General features: G+C 43.9%; 1 protein-coding gene across 2 annotated transcripts in view; it reads right to left on the bottom strand.

The window, feature by feature from the left end:
- The window catches only part of BCL2 (BCL2 apoptosis regulator), a 170,913-nt gene that overhangs the window by 111,266 nt on the left and 47,423 nt on the right, over window positions 1–12,224 (bottom strand). The gene's annotated exons all lie outside the window — the stretch shown is intronic.

Raw genomic sequence — 12,224 nt, 5'->3', positions numbered from 1 at the left:
TGGACAAAAACTAAAATGTGCTCACACTGAATCTGATCTTCTTTCGATGAGTACTCCTCATAATTGGGATCACGATTATCGATGCCGATTTTTTCATAGTCCAATGTTACTTGAAACTTCAAAATGTTTGTACATCAATACATAGATTCCAAACATGCGTTATGCAAAAGATGCAATATGTAGTGGTCCAAACCTTTGAGTTGACTGTCCCCATTCTTCATACGGAGTATTAGATTGTAATTCAAATGAAGATCGTATCTGCAGGTGGATTGCCACAAGGCATCATCCTGACAGCACACAGGTAATGAGTTTGCTGCACCTCAGCAAAAACCATTGGATGGGAACAAAAAGACAGTGAGGCACGAGGTCTTCCAAAGGTCATGTGGAACATGGGCAGAGAAGAAATGTAGAGGAGCAGAATGCAAAGCTATAGGTGTGGGAAGTGCCTGTACCTGGATCTGGTCCTCAGGTTGGGGACCTCAGCTGTTGAGTGTGTAGACCTAAAGAGCATATTGATTGCAAGTCCGATTCCTCTTAAGGGTGTTTAGAAGAATCAAAGTACATACCCTGGGAAGGTCTGGTCTGATCTCCTGCCTTCAGGCAGTTAACAGCATTTTTCCATTTTACTGATGGCACAGCTGAGGTCCAAAAGAGCTAAGTGACACAGAGCTACAGCAGTGTAAGGCCAGTACTGGTCACCTTTTCCAGCTCCAGAAATTACAGCTAGATCTTTTCTGTAGTATGGTACTGGTCACCAATGAAACGGGACAGCAGTGTGGACAGCTCAGTCCAGACCATTACATCTAATAAACAGACCAAACTCGGTGATGTTGCGGGTTGAGAGACCCCTTTCTCCTCTCTGGGGACTAGACTGTGCCCCAGGAGCACAACAGCCATCTCTACCTGCATTTCACAGAGCACCGAAACCTCGAGGGACACAACTCTCTGTGCTTCTAATTGGAAAGCCGCATTTGATTCATTCAACTCTTCAGTTCTTCAAACAATGAAATGGTCTAGTGTGAATCCCGGAAGTCCAGAATAGGGACTCAGGGAGATGCCATTTACTAGCCAGGATAGACGATGTGGTTTTTAGAAACTGGACTTCCTTTTCTCACCTTGCAGCTGACTTGCTGAGTAAACTTGGGCTACTTGCTTCTTAACTTTGGTCTACTTGCATTTCCCCCGTGTAAAAATGTGGGAAGACAATGTCTAACTGCCTCTCAGGCATGTTGTGAAGATCACCTAATTAAGGCCTTAACCTGTGTGGTCCTAGGAGAGCGCCATGTGCCCTACGTTCCCACCATTACAATTGTCTGCGGGTGGTTACAGGCACACACACCAACATTTCTTACCAGAAAGAAGGCAAGGAATTCATTCTGTTCTTATTTGGAGGGATTTCACAAAACATCATATTAAAAATATTAACATTCTGAAAACTAAATTCAATTCAACGTGGCAAAGGAAGGTACTAAAACTCAGTAATGGTGATATCCCGATACACAAGGGCTTTAAGGAGAGAACGATCTTAACCAGATGGTTAATTAATCAAGGATATTTGATGGGACAAATATAGTCAGTGATCTCATTCTGTTTTAGATTTAGTTGATTTTGAGAATACTATAAAAACGCTGTCATCGTGCATCTGTTGAATGCTTCAGTTTGTCAGGTATATCGCCTCAGTTACAAAATGACCCTGGTAGAATATATATGGGCAGATACTGTTTTGTGACCACTTTACAGAAAAAGAAACTAAGACAGGGTGAAGGCGTGATTGACTCCAGGGCTACATATGCAAAGGTGATGGATCTTAAATTCCTCTCATGCCCAACACCCAAATATATGAGCTGACTCACTTGGCCTGAGCTAGGGGTATATAGTTGGGGATAGGGGTCTCTTTATAGCTAGAGGTCACAAAATAGGGTGACCAATCCCACTCAGAGCCTGCCCCCGGTCTTGAGCATCTCCATACTGGACTCTAATGAAGCACCTTAACCAGCCAGAGAATAAGTGGAGGGATTAACAGTTATGCTCAACATCCATTTAACCAAACACATGTCCAGTAAACAAGGTTGGTCCAGGACACCCTCCATCCAGACTGTTTTCACTAGCCTACACGAAATGGGAGAAGATAGGGAAGAGAACAAGTTTTTCTCTTTAAGTTAAATTCATTCCATTTTAAAATAGTGTAATTTATTCTGAGATTAAGGTCCTTCCTACTTTCTTAGGGTTAAATGTTCTTTATTTTACCAGTAAGAGTAAATAGTAACTGATTTCTTAATATCTCAACTTGGCAAAATAAGAAGTTAGCACCTCCATATTGGTCCTTAAATTAAAAAAAAAGGAAAAAAAAATAGAGTTTTTGAAATCCAGAAGTTACCTGCTGTTAAAAACTCATAAGAGTAAAGACCGACATGGGTATTATTTCATGTGATCAAATGTTTCCTAAAAAGACACAACGCCTCATTTTAATACGTGATGCAAAAGGATTTCAAGCTGTACAAACACAGTTTCCAACTCAACTGGAAAAGCCTGCTGCCATCTAAAATCAAATGCAATGTAGATTCTAAAGTTCTATGCAAACATACATTATATTGTCATTCTTCAAATGGTAAAAAGCATTTTAATTAAAATCCAGAGGGCATACAAAGGCAATATAATCCAGCAGACATTGTCATAATAATAAAGAATGAAAACACTGTTTACTGATTTTCCACACGTAGATCCCATCTATAGGAGCTATAGACAAATATCGATTCTGAGTCAGAGGACAGATGGCAGAGGACTCAACCATTCAGTTAACCAAAAAGAACCCAGGTGTTACTGACTTTAGCACTACTCGACAGAGGCTGGGAGGTAGGAGAGGGGAGGGGAGTCAGAAGATGCAATGTTCTCGTATTTTTAACGGGCAATTAGGTGAAGCTCTCTATGGTTAATAGGATAAGAAAAGAAGTTTTAAGACTTTGTTTGAAATGTAAGCAATGTCCTTCAGGGGAAGGGACCGAGAAGAGTGACAGAACCATGGAGGGAAGATGCTCAGGGAGAGATGCGGTTGAATACGGGAAAGAAACCTCTTTTATCCTAGAACGAAGTCAATGAAGCCAAATGTTTATAAATTGAGAAAGGGTGGTGTTAGGGGTTAAATTGTGTCCCCCTAAAAGATATGTTCAAGTCCCAACTCTGGTACCTGTGAATGTGACTTTTTTGGAAATAGAGACTTTGCAGAGTAATCTAGTTAAGATGAGGTCATTGGGGTGGGCCCTAATCCAATGACTGATGCCCTCATAAAAAGAGGGAAACACCAGGTGAAGACAGAACACACAGGGAGAGCGGCATGTGGCGACAGAAGCAGAGACTGGAGAGATGCTGCTGCAAGCCCAGGCCAGGGATGGACCCCACCCCCAGAAGTTGGAAGAGGCAAGGAGACCTTCTTCCCTGGAGCCTTCAGAGGGAGCATGGCCATGCCAGCACCTTGATTTTGGACTTCCAGTCTCCAGAACTGTGAGATAATACGGTGCTATTGCTTTAAGCACCCAGTTTGTGGGCCTTTGTTAAAGCTGCCCTAGGACACCAGCAAATGGTACACAAATATTATTTAAAGATACGAAGGTAATCACCAAAAGAACTTCATAAAGGGTGGGAGGTTAAAAGGTGTTGTCTCTGGGAAGTGGGCGTAAGGCAGGAGAGGAGCAGCAGAGGGGCCATTATTTTTTATTAAATGCCTTCTATACTATTTGGCTTTTTAACCACACACATGTGTTATTTTGATCTTAAAAAAGGATAAATAAAATATCCACAGGATGTCATCAGAGCCAAACCTGGTCAGCTTTCTCCACAGCCGATGCTATCCTCTGAGGACTGATGACCACCTTCTCCGCCGGTCCCCCCGCCTCAGCTCCTCCCTTTCCGTGGACGCTCCCTGGACACTGTCCCGTCTGTTTTCAGGGAGAGCCGGAGCCAAGCAGTGAGGGAGTTAAGCCAGGACACACAGTGGCTGAATGGCTGGGCGCATGGGTGCCCACATGCCTGCTGTCCACATCTCAAAATCAAACACAAAGTATTTTTGGACTTTTTGTGGGTTTGTATCATTGATGATGGTAATTTTCCCTACCGACTTGGATGATTACAAATCAACTACAGTGAAAACAAGAGAACATCACAGAGCTTGTCACCGGCTTCCTTTGCAGATTAACATGCAAAACAATGCCTGACCAAGATTTCAGAGATTAGGTTATACATTATCAGAAAACCTCACAATAGAGTTTAATCACACATGTTTGCTCATCAAATTTTATTTAACCCACAAAGAGAGATGCTAAGTGCTCCCCCGTGGCCTGGATCAAGTGTCTTCGATCTGTGGTGTGGGCTGTGACTTTCCCGGCCATAAGAAGTCCCATGCCCTTGGCTCATTCCGAGAAGAATGCTCACATTGAGCCCAGCAGCCTGTAATGTTGTGGCAAAATGTGCTGTCACCTCCCACATGAACAGGCCTATTGATGACTGTGGAACCTAGTGCAAGGGCACCAGCCCCCATCATAGAAAGAGCAGGGCAGCGTGTTAGTGTTCCTAGCACACCCGGGAGAGAGAAAAAGAATGCAGAAAATGAATACGGTGTGTGCACTAAGGAGCCTACGCTCTGGTCTGTCTGTATGCGGCTCCCCCGGGCAGCTGGGGAGCACCTTGCCATTTGTTGGCGCTGAAGCCACGCCAGGTGGATGAAAACTGAAAGAAACGTCTCATAGTGATCACAGGAGGAGCACACAGGAAGCAGAACAAAGGGGCAGCGTGTTATCAGGAGGAGAATCCTGACTGCAGTCAAGGCATTGCCCAAGGGGAACAGATTGCTTTTCTTTTCACCCCAGCTTTCAGTTTCCATGGCTAACACCTCAGAGCCACCCAGGGGTCACCCTCCCTACCCACGTGGCTATCAGACATCCAGACTCAGCAAGTGTCTTCCCTTCCGTGTTGCAGGTGGCAAGGTCACCTGGAATAGACTTTCAAAGACAAGTGTGAATTGTGCCCAGGAGAAATCAAGTCACAATCCACAAAGCCACTGCACGTGTGAATCTATAGTGAACAGGAAGAACAGAATGGCACAATTTTTGTTACGTGACCTTTCAAGGAACTCTCCCTCTGGCCCCGAAGACAGAAGAGTGTGGATCCATTTAGAACTGATTACATTCTAGCGCACACATCTGCTTTCTAACTGTCTCAGTTATCGTCCTCCACAGCTGGCCTTTTCTCCTTTCTTGCTTGTCTCAACATATCATGATGAAGACCAAACCCTGAGATTCAAATGTTCCAGAAACCTGATATATTAGATGTGCTTTGATCATGCCTGGCTACTTCTCATCTAGTTGGTTCTTGGTCACGTTAATACTGCTGTAAACAAATTCTGTCTTTTTAGTTACACTGTAAGCCTAACAAGTCCTTCTCTATAGTACGTAACAATGGACTACCTCATTTTTCTCATTCCATACATACACACACATGCAGGCACACACACAGAGCAAGGGATCATATGAGGACACAGGCAGGGTTCTGTAGCAACATCAGTGAAAACGTGCCAATACCTTTGGAGCTCCAAGTTCTCGATTTATTATGTAAATTGTTTAAGAGGCACATGACTGCGGGCTTCACAACCTCTTATTACCAAAAGGGACTTCAGTAGCTATCATTGTACAGAACTTTCTTACACAACAGTACCTCTGCCACCAGCTGCCCTGTTCACGAGCTAGGCTCTCCTTGGTCAGCAGGGGTGGACGACGGCACAGATTCCAAAGAGACAACCAGGGCAGGACAGTTCCCTAATCCTTAGGAAGGAACATAACCCAGAGGGTCAAGTTAGGGGTCAGATCTATAATGAATAAGGCTCCACATTATGTAATCCACTCACTAGGGAAAACGTGAGTATTTCTGAAGATGCCCAGCCAACTGATTTTAAAAAAAAGAAGAAAAAACAAAAAAACAAAAAAAAACAAGAATGGACCAAGCGCCCCTCTCTCCTCCCATTCCCCTGGCAGATGATGCGGGTTGATGAAGTGGGAGGAATAAGAGGAACAATAACGGTGTAAACAAGAAGAAATAAAATGAAAAAGAAAAATAAACATGAGCTGGATCAGAAAACAAAAAGACAAAACAAGTAGAAATGATCTTGTGATAAGAGCCGTATTATATAATACAGTGCCTCTAGCACGTAAAGCCAGTCTGCACTACAAATCACTTTTCCAGAAAGAATTAAAAGAAGCAGAACGAACACAAAAATCAATTAAGGTCCGGAGAAGGGCTTCATTCCGCCTCAAGGGGCTTGTTCTTATCCAAACACTGACTGACTAATGCAGGTACTGTCAGGCGGCCTTGTAGAGGGTATTTTTTATTATCACTTGAGCTTGTCTGTTCAGAGAGTGGTTTTCCCATTTTAGTTTGCAAGGAAAGGTTAAATGGAAGCGGTAGAATGTTCTTCCACTTTGAAAGAATCCAGTCCATCCCAGTGCTTAAGGCTCCTAGAGTTTCCCGTTGGTGCACCAACTTCCAAGGTGCTCTCCTGGCCACACCAAGGACCAGCACTGGGGTGTGCATGAGACCAAACATCGCCCCTCCTTCCTCCAGGGAGAGAACCCCACCACCATCCCCACCGTTCCTGTCAGGAACAAGGCCGTCACGGAGAAAACCAGCACTGTGCTTGGCCCACAAGAAGCACAAAATAAATATCCACTTAAGGAATGAGCAGCAAGAAACGTAACTCTGACCCAAAATGATAAAACACCAGAGCCAACGTGCTCCTTGAAGTAACTACAAGGGAGCCATGCAGGCCAGCCTCGCCTCACATAGGACAACTCCCGTGTATGTGTCAAATGAATACTAAAAAGGGATAGCTTTGAAACTTACACAGAAATATAAACATTCTTGGGCACCCTCATGCCAGAGTCACCACTCAACCTCCTGTTCTGAGTAAGTGCTGGTTTTTTGACCAAATTAGGCCTCCTTAGACCTCGAGAGCAGCGCTGGTGCATTTCCAGGAAGGAGAGGAGAAGCGGCTATTTCGGTCTGTCTGCCCATCTGGTCTCTTTGTAGCTGGCTAGCTCAGCGTCTCAGATCACTGTCAGGCCAGTGGATTAGGTGCCTTTGTGCTGATCAGCCGGCCATGCCACCATGACATGGGCCACTCACTGGAGACAGGAGAGACCCAACAAGAAAGTCCCAGGGGGCAGGCACCACCCATCACCATCACACAAGTGCAATTCCAGGCTGTGGGTCCGGAGCATCCTTGTCATTGAAGAAGGGGAAAGTACATCAGAACTTGACAGAGGAACAAGCCCCAAACTGTTGTCCCAAAATAAAGAGCTCATATCAACAGAGAATATAAAAATGTTATTTAGAACTTCTGTTCTCAGATGTTTAATACAAAGGAGAGATTGTTGTGCCAGGGAACGAAGTGATCCAATATTCACAAAGCAGGAATTCTCTCACTCCACATTTTGTTTTCAAAACACTTAGGAATACAGCAAGATTTCAAGTTGGGGTAAAGAAGCTACTGCTGGAAGCAAGAGAGCAGATAACTGAAATCTTTCTCAGAAGGACTGAATTCCTTCCAAGAAAACTCTGTGCTCACAGTGAATGTCAACATTTAGTGCATCCAGTGTGGATGGTGAGCCGACCCATCCCCAAATATGTGGAATAGGTAGGGGGTGGGGGGAAATGAGGGCTAAGAGTTTTTAAAGCTCCAGAACATTCTAGTAGCATGCCATGGGAACTCAGGAACCTCAAGTATTTTTTTAAATTAACCCCTTGGGCCCAGGGCTCCAGGCAATGCTAGATTTACTTCCACCGGGATTGCTGCCAGAAAGGAACAAGCAGTGCTCCTTTATTACATATTTTGAAACCTGTTTTGTTACCTGCAGGTGAGTCAGGTGGTCAGAAGGCTTCTTTTATCAAGGTCGGGGCTGGGGGAGCAGGATGGTTGATGACTGACCTTTCTCTCTTGACTGTTTACCAGAGTGAACTTAGAAACAAAACCCCAACCAGAAAGAAAACTCAAGGCTATCAGTATGTTTCTCTTATTTTTATGTCATTGTTTTTACTTTTTCACTGAAAACAGTCACAGTGCTGCTCATCACCCTCTCCTCTTTCCTGGACTGTCAGCTCCTGGAAGGCAATGCAATATGGCCACACACCCTGGGCTCTGACACGAGGTTCACCATCTTCATCCTACCTCCACAATCACTATGGCATCAGCGTCAACTTCTCCTCAACTCAACTTCCTCCCCCACGAAACTGGAATAAAGATGCCCATTTTTTACAACGGTTGCAAACGTCAAATGTAAAAAATACAAGAAAAGTGCTCAACGTACAGCAGGTCCTGCCTTTGAGCTCGGGAGTTGTGACTTACTCATCTTTGTATCCTCTACAGCACTTCGCCCACAGTAGGGGCTCATGTTAAATTTAACAAAATAGTAAGATGTCTTATTTCCTCTGTTGTTTTCTCCCTCATAATGTGTCCCGCGCCTCTGCCCTTAAACTCCCTCCCTGGCACTGTACTGGCAGGCTTCGGGTTACTCATGATTCACATGGGATACACCCCACTCTAAAACTCAACACTTGTGCTCCAAGCATTTTTTTATTAACGGTAAGGACAGTGGCGAATTTAAACATGAGATGAGCTTACTGCTTCACTGCATCTCCTACCACTGGAATGTCAAGGAGTTACTGTTAAAATTTAGCATAGAAAGGAAATATTTAAGGAGGCAAAGGAGAATTAAAGGGTGCGGCAGAGATGAGTCAGGAAATTAAGGCCTAATTCTCAGCTGTTCCTCTAAAGCGCTGCTATCTTACATAACACTAAACATTCTGGAGTTAACATTTATGATAACTAACTAAAATTTTAGTAAATATTAACAGAAGCTGACAATGGAAATTTTTAGGGTGATCATCCACTAAAAACTTACTACTTTGGATTAGCCCTTCCCATATGGCTGAAGGGAAAGGCGACCAAGTCAAGTGATTTACGTCTCTTACAATCAGTATCTACACCCCAAACCTCTTACTTCTCCCTACTCATTTGGTCACAGTTTTTACTGGGCACCTACTGTGTGGAGTACAGTGTTTCAAGTCCCCTCAGAATGTGAACAAGGAAAGGCACCAGCCCGCAGAGATACAGCAATGGGAGATGAGGAGACTGTTGACATGACCACAGGAAGACGTCCGCAGAGGGGAAGGCATAGATGCGAGGGGACCTACAGAGCAGGGGGCTGCAGGGTGGTTCAAAGGCAAGAGCACGGACTCTCGCTGATGACCCATGGAAAGAAACAAAGCTTCAAGATCCGGCAAGGCGCCACGGTGCTCGAGGGGCTGGAAGAACAGATGCCTGGCAAGTGAGGACTCCGTGGAGAAGCACCTGTGGCACTCCAGGTGGCTCCAGCCAGAACTCCAGGCCTTTCCCTCTCAAGTCAAAACAAACAGTGAAGCAATCAAAATGAGCACTCATGCGTTTCCAGCAGAGCACTGTCCTAAGGTTGGGGGTGGGGGGGCAGGGATGATGGCAAGAGGGATGCAAAAGGAAGAGAAGAAAGGGCCTCTGTCCTCCTGCAACTGTTATTGAACTTGGAGAGAAATAATAACACAATAAAGGCAGCTATCAGTAATTAAACAGAAGACATTTTCCTCTGTTCTCGTATTTGATCTTCACAGTAAACCTAGGATGTAGATATTAATAACCCACTTAAACATCCAAGGTTATAGAAATAGAGATGAAACCAGGGCTAAAAGTTAGGTCGGTCCAACTCCAGAATCTGTTTTCCGAGCTATTATACTTGATTGATTCTCTCCCTGAAACAACTTTACCCATACATGCATGCACATGGAGGAGCATTTTATAATCTAGGCGTGGGGCAGGCCAGTCTCACCATGACTCAAACCCCAGAGGCTATAAAAGAAAAAAATGATAAATCTGATTACATGAAAATAAAAATTCTCTGCCTGGGAAAAATACACCATAAACGAAGACAAAAGACAAATGACAAACCAGAGAACTATTTGGAGCATAAATCATAGACAAAGGCTAATTTCATTAATACATAGGGAATGCTTATAAATCAATAAGAGTCAACAAAGCCAAATGAACAGTCAGCTAATATCAAAGAAAATCAAAAGAGTTCACAAACACATTAAAAGGTACTAAACTTTACTCATAAGAGAAATGCAGACTAAAAGGATTAAGATTGGTGAACATCAAAATGTTTTATTACACACGCGATGGTGAGCGGATGAGGAGAGAGGCACTCTCATAAATTACTAATGAGAGAATAAATGGATACATCCACTAGGAAGACAATCTGGCACTATCCATCAAAATTATAAATGTTCTTCCCCTCTGACCCAAAATTCCAAATCCAGGATTTTATCCTGCAGATAAACACATATGTGTGCAAAATGATGCCTATGGAAAGCCAATCTTTGCAGCAATGTTTGTACCAGCAAAGTTTGAGAGCAATCTAAATATTCAACAAAAGGAGACCGATTAAATAAATTATGGTATATCCCCACGATGGCCTATTATTTAACCATAAAAGAGAAGAGGAAGCTCTTAATCTGTTGATATGGAACAAGCCCCAAGGAATATTACAAAGCAAACAAAGCAAATTAAAAATGGCAAGCAGAACATGCTATCACAAATGTAAAAACAAAATTATACAGTGTATACATATCTACCTGTATGCTCCTCGTGGAAAGATCCATAAGAGACTGGTAGCAGTAGTTGCTTCCAGGGAGAAGTGAGTGGGATACAAGGGTAGGAGGAAGACTTCCTTGTCATTGTATACTTTGTATCTTTCATATTTAATAATATGTGCTTATATTATTTACTCAAAAAGTTAATTTTATACACACCCACACGCATATGTGAATGGATACATACATATATCTGTATAGACACACACCACATACCAATCCAAATCAAGAGCCAAATAGTGGCGAGAGCTGGCTTCTTGCCCAGCCTTGCAGCCAGCGGGTTAGTGAGAGAAACTACTTCACCAGTCACTCAACCAGGTCTCAGTTTCCTCCTCCAAGAAATGGGGATAATAATCCTTCCTTCCTCCTGAGGTTTTGGGGAGTAAATGAATGAATATATGTAAAGCCCTCAGACCAGCGCCTGGCACACAGTAAATGTACACAGGCTTTTGTTAAATAAATGCCATCTAAGCTGAGATCAGAAAGATCATAGGAATTAGACAAGAAAGAGGGAAGGAGAGGAAAACAGGACCAACTGCTCAGAAGGAAAAGCAAGTGTAAAGGTCAGAGTGTAGGGAAATGCGCTGGTCCACCTGAAGGCAGCCGGCAGTGGCTGGAGGGTAGTCTGTGGGGATGGGGAATGGCAAGAGGTGTGGCTAAAGGAGTGAGCCTGGACCAGTCAAGACGGTTTGTCTGTGGGAGACAGGCAGCAAATGGTGCATTGCAGGCAGGGGAATTCCATGATTGGACAGGCTTTCCTAGAAAGAGTTCTCTGGCAACAGTCTGGAAGACAAGTTGGAGAAAGGCAAAAACTGGGTGGCAGAGAGGCCACTTGGAGGCTTTTGCAGCAACTCAAGGAAGAAAGGATGAGGTTGTGAACTACAACAGTGGCTGAGGGCACGTGGGGGAGGAAGGATTTGGGAGACACAAAGGAGGTGCAATCAACTGGGCTTGTGAGCTGGAGGGGGCTGGGCTGGGAGAGAAGATGGAACCAGGGACAATTCCAGAATTCTGACTTGACGAATTTGGAAGACTACGATGCAACTCACTGAGATAAGGAGTTCAGAAAAAGGAGCTGGTTGGGGTGGAGGGGAGTGATAGGTTAAGTCCCAGATTGGTTGAGGTTCAAAATGTCCCATAGTTAGCTGTAGGTGTCTGACCTTCGGATGAAGGGCTCGGGCTGGAAATACAGCTTTGGGAGCGACTAAACAGATTTTTAATAATTAAATACTCTGAACTACAGTTAAGGCAGCTGCCACCAAATGGCAATGGTCCCTTTGGTTCATTAAGAGACTACTGAGAAGGTATGTTACCTGTGATGCAGGTAAGACTCATGCTCTCTCCCTCCTTCCCTCTCTCCTTCTCTCTCTGTCTCTCTCTTTCCCTCTCTCATTCTTACTTCCTTTTCTCTCTTCCCCCTCTCTTCCTTCCTTCCTAAAAATAGAATAAAAGTCCTCACAAGAGGTTTCCTTAAATGCTTCCCATGAAGCGATCCATTTCTG

This window comes from Equus asinus, chromosome 7 (genome assembly GCF_041296235.1).
Source record: "Equus asinus isolate D_3611 breed Donkey chromosome 7, EquAss-T2T_v2, whole genome shotgun sequence".
NCBI classification, from domain to species: Eukaryota; Metazoa; Chordata; class Mammalia; order Perissodactyla; family Equidae; genus Equus; species Equus asinus.
The sequence above is the reverse complement of the archived record's forward strand: the minus strand, read 5'-3'. Positions and strand labels throughout refer to the sequence as shown.